This window comes from Euleptes europaea, chromosome 6 (assembly GCF_029931775.1).
Source record: "Euleptes europaea isolate rEulEur1 chromosome 6, rEulEur1.hap1, whole genome shotgun sequence".
NCBI lineage: Eukaryota > Metazoa > Chordata > Lepidosauria > Squamata > Sphaerodactylidae > Euleptes > Euleptes europaea.
Genome location: NC_079317.1, coordinates 102,169,513 through 102,186,927, shown reverse-complemented (window position 1 = coordinate 102,186,927; position 17,415 = coordinate 102,169,513). Strand labels below are relative to the sequence as shown.

Here is a 17,415-nt window from a genome sequence, read left to right as displayed (position 1 = left end):
TGTGTCCTTCCCCCCCTTTATAGTTATGATCCTGCTCAGAAACATGGTCTTGCCTCCTGGTATGCCAAAAAGCCTGTTTAACAGCAAGCTACATACAGTCTCATCCTGCATAGATGTACACCTGGGCTAACAGTGTAATGCTCCTTTCTTCATAGCCCTATCCTTTAGGTCCTCCTTCTAAACAACCTCAGTGGTTTGGCATACCTGTATTCTTCTACAATCCGCTTGGTGTCAGGATGGTAAAAAAGAAAAAGGCATGGTAAGTGGAATCTTGAAGGCAATACAGGCATGCAGGGAAACATAAACCACTAGCCAATGAAAACCTAACCACCTATCCTCTTCGAGCCACAGTTCTAAAGGTGTTTGCCACAGACATTGGAAACAGCAATAAGTGACTTAACAGCTAGATATGAGTGGTGAAGTCCCATAATCAGGCTATAGCAGATGGGGGACTTTCTTGTAGGCCAGCTTTCAGTTGGCTTCAGTGTTTATTGCTCAGATAGTTTTCAAGTGCATTTATAATGAACTATAATGTTTGGCTTCCATGTTCTTCAGTTCTGTGTGCAACCTGCATAAGAGTACTATGTTGAAAGCTTAGCTCTATAGAAATTAACTGTTCCAAGAGAGATTGAGACACTTCCTGCTGCTAGAAAAAGTGGTTTGAGCCATGGTTACTACACTGGCCTACCTTGGGAGGGGAAGAATAAATGCAAATTAATATCTCATAAGTGTGTCAACCAGCTGCGTAAAGCCCAGGCTGAAGCCCCAGACTCACCAACACAGTTGAGGCAGTAACAGAGGTGAGTGCTTTTGCATGGAGGAAAATAAGGAAAAGGTGTGAATAAAGATGCGAGTGGAGCCAGCAGGAGGAGAAAGTTATGAACAGGTCGAAGGGTGAGGCTGGTAATGAGAACTAGGACTATAGTTGCCTTACTGGCTAGGTTCCTGTCTCTTAGCAGGAACCCAATGAGAAGAAAGTCAAACAGCTAAATCTTTGTCTCTCCATTAGGGTTGCCAGGTCCCTCTTAGCCACCGGCAGGAGGTTTTTTGGGGCGGAGCCTGATGAGGGTGGGGTTTAGAGAGGGGCGTGACTTCAATGCCATAGAGTCCAATTGGCAAAGTGGCCATTTTCTCAAGGTGAACTGATCTCTATTGGCTGGAGATCAGTTGTAAAAGCAGGAGATCTCCAGCTAGTACCTGGAGGTTGGCAACCCTACTCTCCATGCTAGCAGAAGATGCATGCATGAGGCAGGTGAATGGCAGGTTGCTATTACAGAGGGAGTAGCCAACACAGTTAAAAACATTAGCAAGCATAGCTAGGAAACTTCACTTGCTATATATCACCCTAGACCCACTTTGGGAGCAAGCATCATTGAATTCGGTGGGACTTGTCAGTAAACATGCATACAGTCAAGTAGTTAAGTGAGGTTGTAAATTCTCAACTGAATGAGTACTACATGGGGAAAGGAATGGCAGCAAATAACTATTGGGATGAATTGATTCCTTCTGAGTTTACATGGCCATGTACTTGTTGCATGGTTATTTGTAGTGTAAGTTCCATAACAGTGATTATGTTGATGATGTATGAAGGGAGATGAGAGCGATTCAAGTAACTTGAATTTTCATTAAGGTCTGGAGACAGGCCTTAAAGATTTTTGCTTTCATGCTTTCCTATAGTCCTCTGGAAAATCAATGCATCTCAATATTCATTTGCTTCATGTGCTACTCAACCATCTATCCTCTCCAACTCATAATCCTGCACTTCTGATTACCCACAACAGCAGCCATTCATTACTATCACACTACTCCCCTCCCCAGTCCTGATAGGTATTTTGCCTTGGGGTGGCAATAGTAGCATTGAGGGGTTTGGTTTTTAAAAAAATCCTATTAGTATTCCTTGACAGGACAGCTGTGTTTGCAAGCCTATGGAGTTACCTAAATTCATCTACCTCTCAACGTACCATGAGCAATTGTTGTGATGTTTAATGTTGACACTGTCTGTGCCAGAGGACTCTCTGTCAGAACTGTGGGATTTTCTTTATTGCTCCCTCACAGGTGTGGTACCTGGGGAAAGGGTAGCTTGGAGCGCAAAGCATGTTGGAGACAGCCCCTGAACTGCAGAGGTTTCTTGGAGTGCAGCCCAGAGCTTTTGGGGTGAGTGCTGACTCTGCAGGCTTGCTAACTTTCTTGTTTGTGACACTGTAGTGGTAGAAGCTGACTGGCTTCATTTGGCAGTGATTCTTTTGTGAGTCTTGTGGATCTGCCCAATTTTGAAGTGACATTGTCTGACTTGGAAACCCTTCCCCTAACCTCAAGTTCCTAAGGGGGGACTGTACTACTCACTAGTGAGAGAAAGCAGTTGGCAAATACTTCATTATTGCATATCCTTGATCTTAAGTGTTGATCCTTGCTTCATAGCAAGGCCTCACTGGTAACTGAGCCCTGGCACCCATAAGGTCTCCAGGCTTCAGAATCAATGTCCAGTACTAAACAAGTAACTCTTACCTGGTTTTCTCTAGGGGTTAGGGCCCTTCCTGTATGTGGCTTCTTCTGTTCACAATACCACAGTACTTGCACTGTTGCTCTTCCCTCTGCCCCAAGAATAAGTGCCAGTCTGTATCCTTCCCTTCCTCCTCAACATTCCCAAGGGTAAATATTCCCACTCTTGCATAACTATGAAAAATACAGCAACCCTGTGTCCCTTTGTGCCAGTCAATGCCTGCCCCTGACCAAATCCTGTTCAGCTCCACTGTGATTTCGAAGACTCTACTACAGGGATGTCGAACTCATTTGTTACGAGGGCCAGACATGAGATTAATATCACTTGGTTGGGCCAGGCCAGGCCTCTCCAGAAAAGATTGGGACTGGGGGGGATGGCTGCCTCAGCGGGCAAGCTTGCTGCGGGTTGCAAGCCCCGATCAAGAGTGGAGCTGGATGGCTACCTTGGATGGCAAGGCCCCAGTGGTCTTGCCAACTTAAATCAGGATTGGGGGGAGGGATGGCTGCCTCAGCTGGCTTGCGGGCCGGATAAGAGCTCTCAAGGGGTTGGATTGGGTCTGCAGGCTGTATGTTTGACACCCCTGCTCTACAACGTAGAAACCTTGCATTTTTCCCCTTCTGCATCTATAACGAAGAGAGAAACTGAGTGAGAGTAGACTTGCTTGGGATGTTGAGTTCCATGCCCTATATTGTTTCTGACCTCATGTGGTTTCTCTGCAGTCAGACTGAGTTCCTGTTATGCCAGCCTCTGCAGACCATGAACTCTTTTGTGTTCCACATTAATTATTTACACACGTTGGTCATTTCTTCCCCAGTACACAGTGTTCCCTAATCCCTATTGTGCCATTATAAACAGAAGACTTCACACTCCTCTCCTTGGGTTACTTTTTGTTTCCAGGCAGTGCTCGTGGTGCTGGGACTACTTCATGTAGCCTTTGGAATCCTCTTTATCCATTTTGAATGTTCTTACACAGATGGTGTTGGCATCCACTTCTTCTCTGGGACCCTGGTAAGCAAAGTTTGGAACCTCTGGAAATGCCAAACCTAGATTTTGCTCTATAAGAGTATGACTAGTACCTCTTATTCCCAGCTTCATTTGGTTGCTTTGCTGCCCAAGAAAATGGTCATGGCAGCCCCTTGCATCAAGGTGAAGTTAGCAGTGGCAGGAGTTTCAACCATCAGTGTCTGGTGACAGGACTCCTTCTATCAGATCCTAGGGTAGCACAAAGGCCATGAAAGTATTGCAAGTTACTCATTGCTCCAAAGTACACAGTTGCCTTAGGCCCCCTAGACAAGATGAACACTCTAGTTGTACACAGGCATTAAAATGAAGGCAAGATCACAAAACGAGACCATCTCTCTTCTCTACTTTTTGTAGCTGTGTGGAGACTCTAGAGATGAAACTAAAGGTAGCATACATCAAATTTTTGATATGCAAAATCCAAAACTTAAGGATTGGATTCCATGAACTAATTCTGTGTGTTCTAGATAGAGGAAGCACGTTCCATAGCAGAGACTTCTGCTAAAACATCTGCTTGCACAAAATAAATGGATTTCAGTGGGCTGTTGCCTAGGTGGATGTTTTAGTTGAAGAGGAAGGGTACTCTACAGCAGCAGAGTCCATTTTAAGATTCATGGAACTAATTCTTAGGATCCAAGCCTTTACTTTGTTTACTTTGAGGGTCATTTAAGCTTATACCACTTTGGCAGTTTGTGTTAACTTGACAAAGCCAACAGTGGACATAAGTGCAAATGTTGTTATATATTTTTTAAAATCATGTTTATGGAATTTGATTGAAAATCTCTCCCCATCTCTCTTTCTCACACACACATAATTTTTCCTGTGGCTTATATATCCAAATGAAAAGCCCCGTGGCACAGAGTGGTAAGCTGCAGTACTGCAGTCCAAGCTCTGCTCACGACCTGAGTTCGATCCCAACGGAAGTTGGTTTCAGGTAGCCAGCTCATGGTTGACTCAGCCTTCCATCCTTCCAAGGTCAGTGAAATGAGTACCCAGCTTGCTGGGGGTAAAGTGTAGATGACTGGGGAAGGCACTGGCAAACCACCCAGTAAACATAGTCTCCCTAGTAAATATTGTGACATCACCCCATAGGTCAGTAATGACCTGGTGCTTGCACAGGGCTCTTCATTTGACTACCTTTACCTTTTATATAGTCAAAAAGATATGCTGTTGTATCTCCAGCTCTTTCAGTAGCAGCCAAATGCTTCACTGCTATGGGATCCTATTGGCTATCAGCCTCCAGTGTTTTCCGGCATTTTTCAATATTTGTGCAACCTTTCCAAAGACTGGCATTGACAATGCAAGAGATCCTTCATTGTTCTATATTGTATGAAATTTTGCACATTTCCGATAACAATTTGGAAATGTCCCCATATCAACTGATGTTTCTGTTCTAGTCTTTCTTAAGGGTGGTGGTAGGTTTGGCAAGCTATTTTTTTTAGTAAATTAATATTCCTTCAGCTCTTTTTCCCCCCTTTTCGTTAGCTATTCCTGGCGGGAATCATTGCTGTTATTGCTGACAGGCATCCTAGCATTGGCATGGTGAGCACAGAATTCCTCTATATTGTTAATATTGGACTGATGAGTCTGGGATTTCTCTATTCCTAATTACCTAAATGTTTCTCTATACCACTACCAGGTACAAGCTTGTCTGGTATTCCAAATTATGGCAGCGACAGTTGCAGCTGTGATCAACTTTCTCTTTGTCAGAGATATACTTTATTATTTTCACGACTTCTGCACCCTCCCTGACCAGGTCAACAACTGCCGTGTGAGGGACCAAATTCTGGTATGTCATTGGTGAAGCCCTTCCCTGCCTCTTCTTCATAGCTATAGCAAATTATTCTGAGGGTTGAAGTTTCATTTGGGTGGGGGAGCACCAAAACATTTAGGAGAGTATCCTTTCATCATAGAGGATTGGTTTAACGCTCCTGTTTGGTTGGGCTTTTAAAAAAAATTACAATAAATATGTCCAAAAGAAGATCTTAGTTTGTTTGCGGCCCTTGGCCAGATAAAACAAGATCTTCTTTTGGCCCTTGGCCAGATAAAACATCTATCTATCTGTCCAAAAGAGGGAAAATGCAAAAGGTATTTCTTAAATATATTTATGCGCTCAGCTGTGATAGACATGAGCCTACTTATCAGAGTTTCTAAATTAAGCTCTTTCCTATGAAAATTTCTGCCATAATAAATGTGTTGCTCCCCTCTTTGAAAAATGTTCCAGAATAAAAAAGTCACCCTTGTACTTTTTTGGCAGAAAGAATATTGAAGTGGATTGTCAGCTCTGGCCTTTTATGACTTAGATATAACATTGGTATAACAAGTATATTTCTTTTTTCCATAACAATATTCTTTTAAACATGCATTGCATATGATGTTTCCAAATTAAAACTACCTAATAGCCAACTGCTATGAGCATTTAGGCAGTGGTGCATGTAGAGATGTAAAGGCTTGGAAAATTTCTAGAAAGTTACATCTCTAGATCCATGTAATCACAACGCTTTCGGCCTTGTTTTTTTCAGCAGGAAAATGGTGAATCACAGTACCAAAATCTACATATTCTGCTTCATGTTATTCAGTTGACAGGACTGCTAAGGCATTCAGTCGATCTTGGGACATTCATAACCTGAGATAGTTCTTAATTCAGCATGCTGAAGCTCCTTTCAGCTGATGTGATAGAAACAGGAATTGTCAGCAACAACTGCAAAGCCACAACAGTGTTTGGGAATGTGGGACTCAGTGAATGAGATGTGATATAGTGCAAAGTCTGCTGTGGAGGCAAATGATCAGTTAGCCTCTTGCCCAGTAAATAAACAAACACCTCTAAATAATCCTGAGTAGGGTTGTGCATATCAATATAAGGTAAAGGTCCCCTGTGCAAGCACCAGGTCATTCCTGACCCATGGGGTGATGTCACATCCTGATGTTTATTAGGCAGACTTTGTTTTGCAGGGTGGTTTGCCAGTGAACCAAAAATAATCCCGAAGTTAGCCATTTCGGCAATATTCGGGATTTGGGTAGACCGAAAATCTGCCTGAAGCCAAATAGCCAATTCCCGAAAAAGTTGAATAGATATTCGGCTATTCCAGGTTCAGCTATTCACCTTTGTTCAGATGCATGGCTCTGTGCTTTCTCCCATTTTTCTATCTTTTGGCTGGTTTTGTTAGGGCCCCATAGTTGGGGCCCTTTTGAGGTCAGGGTCGTGTAATCAAAGTCAACTTGGTCTGACCAACCATCACCTTTTGGTGGGTTAATCTGGATCAAGCATAAGGGTTATTTAAAAGACGGGGCTCATCCAGTCCTGTCCAGAGGGATATACCCTCCAACTAAAAAGAACCGGCTTCAACAGCTACTCAAACCACCAGGCTTCTGAAGGAGACTTCCTCACCCACGTAGATGAGCAGTCTCCTTCAGAACAGTCCCCGTTGTTGAGGCTTCGCTGGCTCCGATATCATCCCCCCTGAAAACCTGCTCTCAAACTGAAGGTCACCCCGAGTAGAGGCTTAGTTTCCCTGTACTGTGACCATCTCTTGAAATCAGATTTTTGATGACTATAATAAAGGACTGTTCACAGGATGTCATTTGCCACCAAAAGAAATGTTTCCCATGCCTTATTTTCTTGCATTTAAGCCTTTCCCCTCAGTTTGGAAGCTAATTTGCATGGGCATCATGCTATGTGCCCCAGAATCGAAGGGAGCCCCAGACTTCGGGGTGCCAATCTGCCAATCGGCTCTTTCCGCCAGTCCTCGGCAACGCTGAACCTCTGAACCTGAACACTGATGGACAGCTTGGCTCGCAAGTGCCTGGAGGATGGGAGCAACCCCTTTGCTGGCCCATAAAAGTGGACCCAGTGTCCCTAAGTTCACCAAACTTTGGTGACCACCACGCAGCAAATTTGGTGCCTCTACCCCACAGGAGCTTCGAAAAAAATCCCCATAGACTATAATGGGTCCCAATTTTTTCGGTAAACCCAGAAATAAGCTGAATACCCATATTTACCGGTATGGGTTATTCTGGGTTTACCAAAAAAAATTGGGCCCAATAAACCCAAACCCAAAATTTACCCCAAAATGTTTTGCACAACCCTAACCCTGAGAGGTAGGATAGACAAAGCTATAGTGACTTGCTCAAGATTACAAATTGCACCCTAGATTGAGACTGAGTGATGCATTTTTAAAAATCTGCCCTCAAAGGTTCATTTTGAACACTATAATCATTGAGTGGTTCTCCCACTGATCGTTCTTCCATACCACTATATCACATGCTGTAGGTAAATCAGTGTAAAGGCTGACAATTACTGAGTAGAATGGTATTTTGTTATGACATGTAGGAAAATGTGATTGCATGTTTGGTTTACACAGACAATGGAAGAATTAGATCTCACGGGCCATGGTAGTTCATTTGAAAAAGAATCAAACAGAAGCAACAGAAAAACGCCCAATTTATTAGGACTAACAAAGTCACAGCTAGCTTTTGAATTTTATTTTTAAAATTACTTTTGTCAGGATTTCATCATAGACCTGCAATTTAAAATTACCTCAGAATATAATCCCAGGTTTTGGTAATCCCAAGAAGTACAATATGTTAGAAAAGGTCAGTCTTTTTTATATACTTCACCAAGTAGCACCAAGCCACCTCAGGTCTGTGTCAGCTTCTCACTATCAAAGGTATAGGCAAAGGTAACCCAATTCCTGGTCTCTATCATTCAGACTGAACATGCCAGAGCTGTGCCCACCATTGTAGTCTGAGATGGGGACAGACCATGCCAGGGTCTAACTCCCTCACTCTAAACCCACTGACTTTTGCCGATACAAACTTAGAACTTTTTAATGACCTTTTACTACCCCAAGAATTGGAATTTGGCCTTGGGGCATTAATACACAGCCAGTAGCCCTTTGTGTAATTTTTCTTTTTTTGCACTTGTGTCAAACAGCTCTATTGCTGCAGCTTCTTTTATGAAGTACAGTTTGAATTGATTTTTAAAGGATGTCATTTTCTCCTCTGTCTTGTTCTCTAGCTCTACTGCAGAGGGATGCGAGGAATTGCTTTCTTGACTGGGACAGTGGGCATCTGCCTCACTATTTCTCTAGCGGCCTTCTCATGCAGAACCATATGTTATCGAAACTCTGAAGACACTGAGGTAAGTACCCAGAAAATATAAACACACACTCACACACACACACACACTGTTCCATATCCTGAAATCAGCAACATGTATTAGCCCAGTTATCATGACAGCCATAGTATTTGGCCTCTTGCTGGTACAAAGGAGAGTGTAATAGGTCTATGGAAACTGGGAATAGAACTCTTGTTTTACAGCTTCTAAAGGAAAAGGTAGTCTCCTGTGCAAGCACCAGGTCATTACTGACCCATGGGGTGACGTCACATCCCAGGTTTACTAGGCAGACTATGTTTATGGGGTGGTTTGCCGTTGCCATTGTCCAGTCATCTTCTACACTTTACCCCCAGCAAGCTGGGTACACATTTCATTGACCTCGGAAGGAGGGAAGGTTGAGGCATCCTTGATCCGGCTACCTGAAACTGACTTCCATCACGATTGAACTTAGGTCGTGAGCAGAGCTTTTGATGGCAGTACTGCACTCTGTGCCACGGGGCTACTTCTAGGGCAGCATTAAAACAATTGCTGGAGCCCTTGTAGTTGTGTGTGCACCCCCCTCTCTCCTAAGGATGTATTTGCCCCCCTGCATTTTCCATCACTACTGAAAATAATGGATGATGTTTGTTGCAGCTGCCCAACTCGATAGGTTAACACACATTATCTAGGGGGAAGTGTAATTATTAGGGATGATGTCTGTCTAGAACAGCTGAGAAAGCACAAAACTGCATGAAGTTAAAGGCAGAGCTGGATATATATAGGGATCATATATATATATATATATATATATATATATATATATATATATATATATATATATATATATATATGGATCATAAGAGTTCTTTTCTAATTAATCTTGGCTAATTGGAGAAGGACTTTTTTCCCCTCTCAGCATTATCTAGAGTGATGGTGGTTCCCCCCACTCCCTCTTGCAAAGCCATTTTGAATGGATGGAAAACTCGTGCAGAACTCCAAGGAACAACCAAGTTAGAGGTCAAATATGAATCCAAGTACCCACGCATAAATGACCGCTGATAGCCTGAAGTTAGCTGTTTCACATATTGCCAGTTGTGCATTAATTTCTGTGAAATTAGTGTCATTTGTGATAGTTCCCGAACCCAAAGGACAATTTTGGCAGAAATAAGAAAGTAAAAAATAAGAAAAATGTTTTAGAGCATGCTGATGCTTTTACTATCTCTACCTATTCAGCAACTGCTGATACTAAATGATAGGATTTGTAAATCAAGCCTCACGCTTTCCATCAAAACTGTCTGTTGCTACGTCATGCTCTTCCTTTTGTAAAGTTTGTTCCATAATTTCCAAAACAAAACATCCACCCACATTGGAGTGGGTGTACATTTGTGGCTTAGAGCCATGACATTTCCTCCATAAGCCCCTTTTGGACAAACAGCTTTGTGGTGGGAGTGGGGGTCTGGTACAACAGAGAGATGAGGAATGAAGCCAGGAGGTTATTTTCTTCCACAGTGAACTTTGCTCTGAACGTGTTCTCTTTTCCTTTCTAGTCTGTGATTGCCCTCCATTAACAAGATGGTGAGGTGAATCCAGCCAATCTTCTAAGTCACACTGAAGAAGTCTCATTGAAGAACACTTGAGATCCTGATAAACAGCCATTCATATCTCAAGCCAGCTGTTTCATAATTCTTGTTTTTTATGTATTGAAAACAGTAAAGCATGGCAAAGTCTATGGTGCCGAACCAAATATTTTCAGTTGTGTGAGCATTGAGATCTGCTTTGAACAACAGTACTGGCATCAGCATGCCTCGGGGTGGGCCAGCTGCTGGGGTCCGGGGCTTCTGGTGAAGCCCAGTGCTGACACCTTCCCACATGCCCCTGCTCTCTGCTTGCTCAAAAGCACTCTTGTCAGCAGTGCACACATGCTGCCCAGAGCTGCCAGGGGATGGGTGTGCATGTGGCTGAGATCACGGGCAACGGGAGGGCTCGTGAGTAGGGAGGAAAGAAGGAGGCATAGGCAGGGGGGAATGAGTAGGGGTTCAAGTGGTGGCTGGGGGAAGGGACCCCCCCAACAACTGGAACTAGGCCTGTTTAGGAAAGCCCTGAACATCAATAAGTTCACTAAGTATTGTAGAATACTGAGTCAACTTTCCTCATCTTCCTCAGTGGCAGTATTTACTGGTCTCTCCATGCACATATGAACTGCCCTAAATTCTTTCTCACTCTGTCCAATATTTTGGTTAGATATTAGATTCATTCATTAGCACTAAAGACTTTTGGCCTGCAAGTGTGTCATGCTCTATGTGACAGACCTGATTGCTGTAGGTGCACCTGTATACACACAAAAATGCAATCCTAAGAACAGTTTCCTGGGAGTAAGCCCCTTTGAATTGACCTAAGTAGAATTCTGAGAAGTCCTGCTGAGGATGGCACTGGAAGTGTTCTTAAACAGCCATATACATGTACCAGGAAGCCTCGCTTAGGCTAAGGATGGTGCCTGCAGATAAGCAACATACGCAAAAGGGCGATGGAAGCATTAACACAAGCCCCCTTGAAGCATTAACACAAGCCCCCTTGATCCATTCTGATCAGAAGATACTTAATGAATAGATGCGTCAGTCTATCTGTATGTATATACTCTCTCACACAGAGCGTTCCCTGGAGCATTAAAATCTAAAGGTGGCATGCTACAGGGCAGCGCTGCCAAAATGTGACTGAATGTGGCAAAAACAATCACTACAGGAACAACAGCCACTACCAGCAAGCTACCAAAAGAAAATAAGAAAAATGGATGCCATTTCCCCAAAAGAGTGAACAGATATGACTATTATCCTATTTTGCTGATGAAGTCCCCTGTGCTAGCTGGCTGCCAACTCCCGCTGTCAAGTTACAGCATCTCTGGAGCACTGAAGAGACGACGCTGTCGGGGCTTGGAGGTTGGAGAGAGAAATCAGAAAAGTCCAATCCGTAAGTCAGAATACCAGAAATCAGAGTCCGTATCTTGCCAAATCAGAATCCACACATGTAGTCAGCTAAGCCGATCCAAGGTCAGAAATCATTGTTCAGAATGGGAGTCAGCAAGTTGCTAGGTACATAACACTTCCTTGACGCTCCCCTTCCCAGCTTCCCCTTTTCTAGCTTGCTGGGACTAGCCTTCATCCATCCTCAGTGCCTCTAGCCGGCACCAGTAGGCTCCAAGCCGAGCACTGTGCCTTTTAGTTACTAGCTCCTTTCTCTGTTGCTGCCTCCACCTGTCAGCCCTTGACAAAGCCTCTGGTGAGTCAGCAGTTTGAGGGCTACCAGCTGGGCTACTGGGTCCAGGCTCCTTGCAGGGCAGGAGACATCAGGCTGCGAGTCCTGTGGAGGCTCTGGGAGGGCAGCAACCTGAGAGCTGACAGTGGGGCTACTAAGTTAAAATTATCAACTTAAAAATTAGCCGACCAAACCCGAAGCAGGAAGTTGCCCCAGATTACCCCCCCTCGCGCGGGCAAGCAAGCATCCAACTGGTGGCGCACTCACCCACCTGGTGGCACAGGATGGTCTGTTGCACCAGCCGGGTGTAGCCGTCCAGCCACACGCCAGAGTTGCTCCTGCTCCACATGGTTGGGGCCAGATTCTACAGCTGGCTCCTGCTACCTCCACCTGCAGGGGTGAAATGAGGACACACTGGCTAAGAACACCCCCCCCCACATGTGCATTCTGGCTCTGCCCCCTTTAACCCCTCCATTGTCACCACTTCCGCCCCCAGCCCTCTTGTAGTGCAGAGAGAATATGTTTTTCCATGGCCCGGGTGGGAAAGGGTTAACACAGTTTCTTGGGCGGTCCTAGCAGCTCCATAGCTAATGATTCTTCTGCAAGGGGGACAAAAGGTTTCTTTTCTCGGCAAAACAAACTCACATCCGCCTTGAATAGAGGCTATTCCTGTTCGCGGGAGGGGGCGGATTGCCAGTCTTAGATCCTTGTGAGCTAGAGATCTGCCAGGACCCACGAAGAGCCAGACCAAATGATTTCACGGGCCTTAAACGGCCCCTGGGCCTGACGTTCCCCACCCCTGCTGTAGTCAATACAACCCCCCCTTCAACTGGGCAGGAGCTGGGTATGACATACGAAAAATGGAATACTAAATTTTTATGTCAAAGCCAAGCTGGGTAGGCAGACATCAATAACTAATGAACTGATAGGTTCTACTACTGTGGCTGCATCCATATGGAGGCAGGAACACACTCCATGGTGGCAGCAAGAACCAGGGTGGGAACAGTGTCCATACATGGCTATTCCCATGCAGCATGCTGCTGCCACCACTCCTTCCCCTTTTTATCCCATCACGTTTATGTAAGAGTGCAGAACCATGGCAACTGGGCTGACCCCCCTTCATGGTCTAGAACCACCTCCTTTCCCCTCGCTTTGCATACCCTGCTGAGTAGTGCAGTGCCATTTGGCAGGGAAAATGGAAAAGGCCCTTTAAAGGGCTGGGAAGGGGGGTGTACAACAGAATGCTGGACTAGATGGACCACTGCGCTGATCCAGCAAGGTGCCGCTTATGTTTTAATACTTGCTTTTTGATTTATACTTGCTTTTAAAAAATGTTTTAATATTTGCTTTTTTCTTTCATCACCATTAACAGGACATAAGCATTATTCTCCCAGCAACCTGATCTGCCTAGATTGGCTCCCCCTCTTTTTTGAAGCCCCACAAATGCTAAGGCTGACAGTTTGACTAGCTCAAAAAATAGCAAATCATGCACACTTTCATTCCCATGTAGCAATTTTATTTGTACAATTTTATTTGTACAAATAAAATACTCTCAGCAAAATAAATTTTGACCAGCATTTCCCCCCCTACTTCTTCCCCTTTATCATTAGTGTATAAATGCCTGATCATGGGCTATGCTGAATTCCAGCTAAAAGAAAGATTCAAATGGACTTTTGCTCATTGAGCAGAAAAGAGGAAGAGGGGCCTTACTCAAGAACAGATGGAAATAGTCCCAACTGCTGAAAAACACAGGGATGTTACACAATGAAAACGACTTGCAGACAGAGGTTTGGATATTCTGCTAACAGAAGATGAAGTGTAATTTCTGCCGATTCCCCCTTTCTACTGCAGAAACCTGATAAGCCCCCACACCATTACTGAGGGTCTCCTGTCCCCCTAGAGCACTGGTTCCCAACCTGGGGTCCATGGACCCCCAGGGGTCCGCGAGAACTAAATTAAGGTCCGCGAAACAAAGTTATAAACCCATAATAAATTAATATTTTCAATTAAAAGTTCTCTATTATAAAAATATATTCAAATATTATTCTAAGTTTAATGTTTAACAGTTATGATTAAAGTTTATTTTCAAATTCTCGGAATTTTTATTTTGAACCTTGGGGTCCCTGCACCGAACAAAAAAGTCCTAGTGGTCCCTGGACAAAAAAAGGTTGGGAACCACTGCCCTAGAGCAACATCTCAGAGAGATCCATAGACTGCAGTGGGAGGGGGAGAGGCAGGAAAGTTCTGTCCTGTTGACAAAATTACCTTTCGTTGGTGGAAACTGCACTCTGGATTCTCAGTGGGTGCATTTAGAGCACAGTTATGTGACTGAGCAAGTGGTATCCACAATAGTGCTGACAGCCAGCATCATATGGTGAAGGCTCTGCAGTAGAAAAGCTTCTTTGTATGCAGAAGGTCTCAGGTAAAACCCCTGGCATGTCCAGCTATATCAGATATCGGGCAAGACTTTTCTCTGCCTAAGACCCTGGAGACTTGTTGCCAGTCAGAATAAACCAGGGGTCCCCAACAAGGTGCCTTTTGGGCACCATGAAGCCCGTTAACACGTTTTCTGGTGCCCGCCAAGGGTTTTTAGGAAGTGGGGGGGGGGCAGGTAGGGCTTTTGCCCACCCAGCAAAAATTCTTTTTAAAACTTATTATTAATGTTTTAAAAGGAAGGTACCAAATAGAAAAAGACACCGTCCATTTTCGCAAAGGAAAAAAAGAATAAGAGAAAATATAAAGATGATATACTTTATAATACTTAATAATAACAGTAATAATGTTTCACAATCTTACAGAATAAGTGGTGATAAAATACTTAAACTTATCCAGCAAGGATTCTGATTGGCTATTGGAGATCTGATTTGTCGTGCAGGTTTTGTTAAATGTTGCTTTGGCAGCGGCTGCCACCACAGCACAAGGATCTGCACTGTCCTACTGAAGTCAAGTTGTGGCAATCCTTTTGCGGCTGGCTCTGCCTCCTGCCACAGTCATTTTGTGGCAGCCACCATGCCATGTCAGAATTCCAAATGTGCCCGCATGTTCCCAAAAATTGGGGACCCCTGGACTAAACAATAGTGCGCTAGAAGAAAGAGATGAATGCGACTAAAGATCTAAAGGCAACGGACTAAAGTTCAACTGGCAACGGTATTTACGAAGATGTTCTTGGTGACTGCTGGCTAGCTGTGGATCTCCCCTCTTCCAGAATGTCAACCCTTATTTTCCAGAAGCAAACCAAATTATTTTGGTTTGCTTCTGGAAGATATTTGGGCAAGCATTTAGTATTTGAGTATGATTAGAAGGAGTCTTTTAATGGCAGGTACATTTTAAAATGGTTTTGGGAATAGTAGCCTGAATAGCCCAGTTTAGCCTAAGCTCATCAGAATTTATAAGCTAAGAACGGTCAGCCCCAGTTAGTAGTCCCCAAGGAAAATAAGAGTTGCTACACAGAGGAAGGCAATGGCAAACTGCGTCTGCTCATGCCTGGAACACCCCATGGATAGGGTTGCCAGCTCCAGGTTGGGAAATACCTGGAGTCTGGAGATTTTCAGGGTGGAGCCTGAGGAGGATGGGGTTTGGGGAGGGATTTCAATGGTGTATGATACCATAGAGTCCACCTTCCAAAGTGGCCATTTTCTCCAGGTGAACTGATGTGTTGCCTGGAGATCAGTTTTAATAGTGGGAGATCTCCAACCACCACCTGGAGGTTGGCAACCCTACCCATGGATGGAGTTGTCATGAATAAGTTGCAACTCAGTGGCACATTCTTCTTCTTTGGGAACAGGACAGGCAAGAAATCTCAACAAATAACATCAACTTGTGATCTAAATGCTGAATGTCTTTTGACATGTACATCACTCTAAAGATTCAGGTTTTGTTATCTGTAGTGCTTGGCCCTGTGCATACATAGCTGTGCCCTAAAGTTCTTTCTGGCAACATGGCAGACTATGCTGTGCCACTGAAACAGGAACTATGCTCTCCACTGATGTGCAGCTCCCATATCTAATGCATTTATGTTTAAGAAAATTGGCTAGAGGGTGCCAGGATCATCACAGTTCCTTGTTGCAACCTATATGAACATGCCTACTAAACCTATGAGAAGGCGGATTTCAAGTGGGCCAATGCTGGTGTGGTGTTGAAAGTTTCCCCAACTAGCGGACCAGGATGAGGGAAATTGGGACATTTCCTGGTAATGTTACTAGGGGATCTGAACAGTCTCCAACAGTCTCTGGTAAAGAAGCAAGAAAGCCCGAGACAGATAGATCTCTGGGGAGATATCATTACCCCAACACTACATCTTCTCCGTTGTGCCTGGCATAGGTGAGTGCAAAGGAAAATGGAGGAAAAAATACCAGTGAAGACAGAACAGAGAACAGCAGGAGGTACAACACAGTAGATGAAGGATTGTGAGCATTAAATCCCAGGGTATGGTTGGAAGGCATATGAAAAAAAAAAAATTCTGAAACTAAGCAGGGCTGGATCTGGTCATTGCTTAGATGAGAGGTCTCCTGGGAACACCATGTTGAGTTCCATGCTGGGGGTGGGGGGAATAGCATATCATTGTAATATATTGATCAATGACATTTCATGAGTTGGTGTTGTTTTATTCTTCCAGGAAAGGGACACCAGATTTCTGTGACTTATTTGGTATTATTCCTCTTACAGGACAGACAACCATATTCTAGAATCCGTGAAGGCCTTGATTAATATCAAGACACACTGGGGCTGCCATGTCAGACGCTGGATTCCTAGTACAGAGATTCCTCCAGGGACGTCCCAGAACATTTGGGGTAAGCATTATGTGCTTAAGACATTTAGGAGTCTCAAGACACCCAAAGCTGTTCCTTCCACAATCCGTTTTTTCTTACAAAGCTCGTGTATGATCACTGAAGTTTGTGTTAGAATGACTTTATCAGATCTGGAGCAATGTTTCTTTTACTTTAACTGGCCAATGCATTCTCTACTTTTCACCCACCACTGCTGTATAAGCAGGCATTCCCCACTTTGGCTGTTTCCACATGCTGCCCCTCCTATGGAAGCAGCAGTGAGCAGTGAACATAACATAAGAACATAAGAAAGGCCCTGCTGGATCAGACCAAGGCCCATCAAGTCCAGCAGTCTGTTCACACAGTGGCCAACCAGGTTCCTCTAGGAAGCCCACAAACAAGACGACTGCAGCAGCACCATCCTGCCTGGGTTCCACCGCACCCAAAATAATAGGCATGCTCCTCTGATACTAGAGAGAATATGCAGCATGACTAGTATCCATTCTAACTAACAGCCATGAATACCCCTCTCGTCCATGAATATGCCCACTCCCCTCTTAAAGCCCCCCAAGCTGGCAGCCATCACCACATCCTGGGGCAGGGAGTTCCACAATTTAACTATGCGTTGTGTGAAAAAATACTTCCTTTTATCTGTTTTGAATCTCTCACCCTCCAGCTTTAGCAGATGACCCCGTGTTCTAGTATTATGGGAGAGGGAGAAAAACTGTCCACTCTCTCCAAACCATGCATAATTTTATAGACCTCTATCATGTCTCCCCTCAGCC

General features: G+C 44.2%; 1 protein-coding gene across 1 annotated transcript in view; it reads right to left on the bottom strand.

Moving 5' to 3' along the window:
• The window catches only part of CDK2AP2 (cyclin dependent kinase 2 associated protein 2), a 207,992-nt gene that overhangs the window by 123,065 nt on the left and 67,512 nt on the right, over positions 1-17,415 (bottom strand). The gene's annotated exons all lie outside the window — the stretch shown is intronic.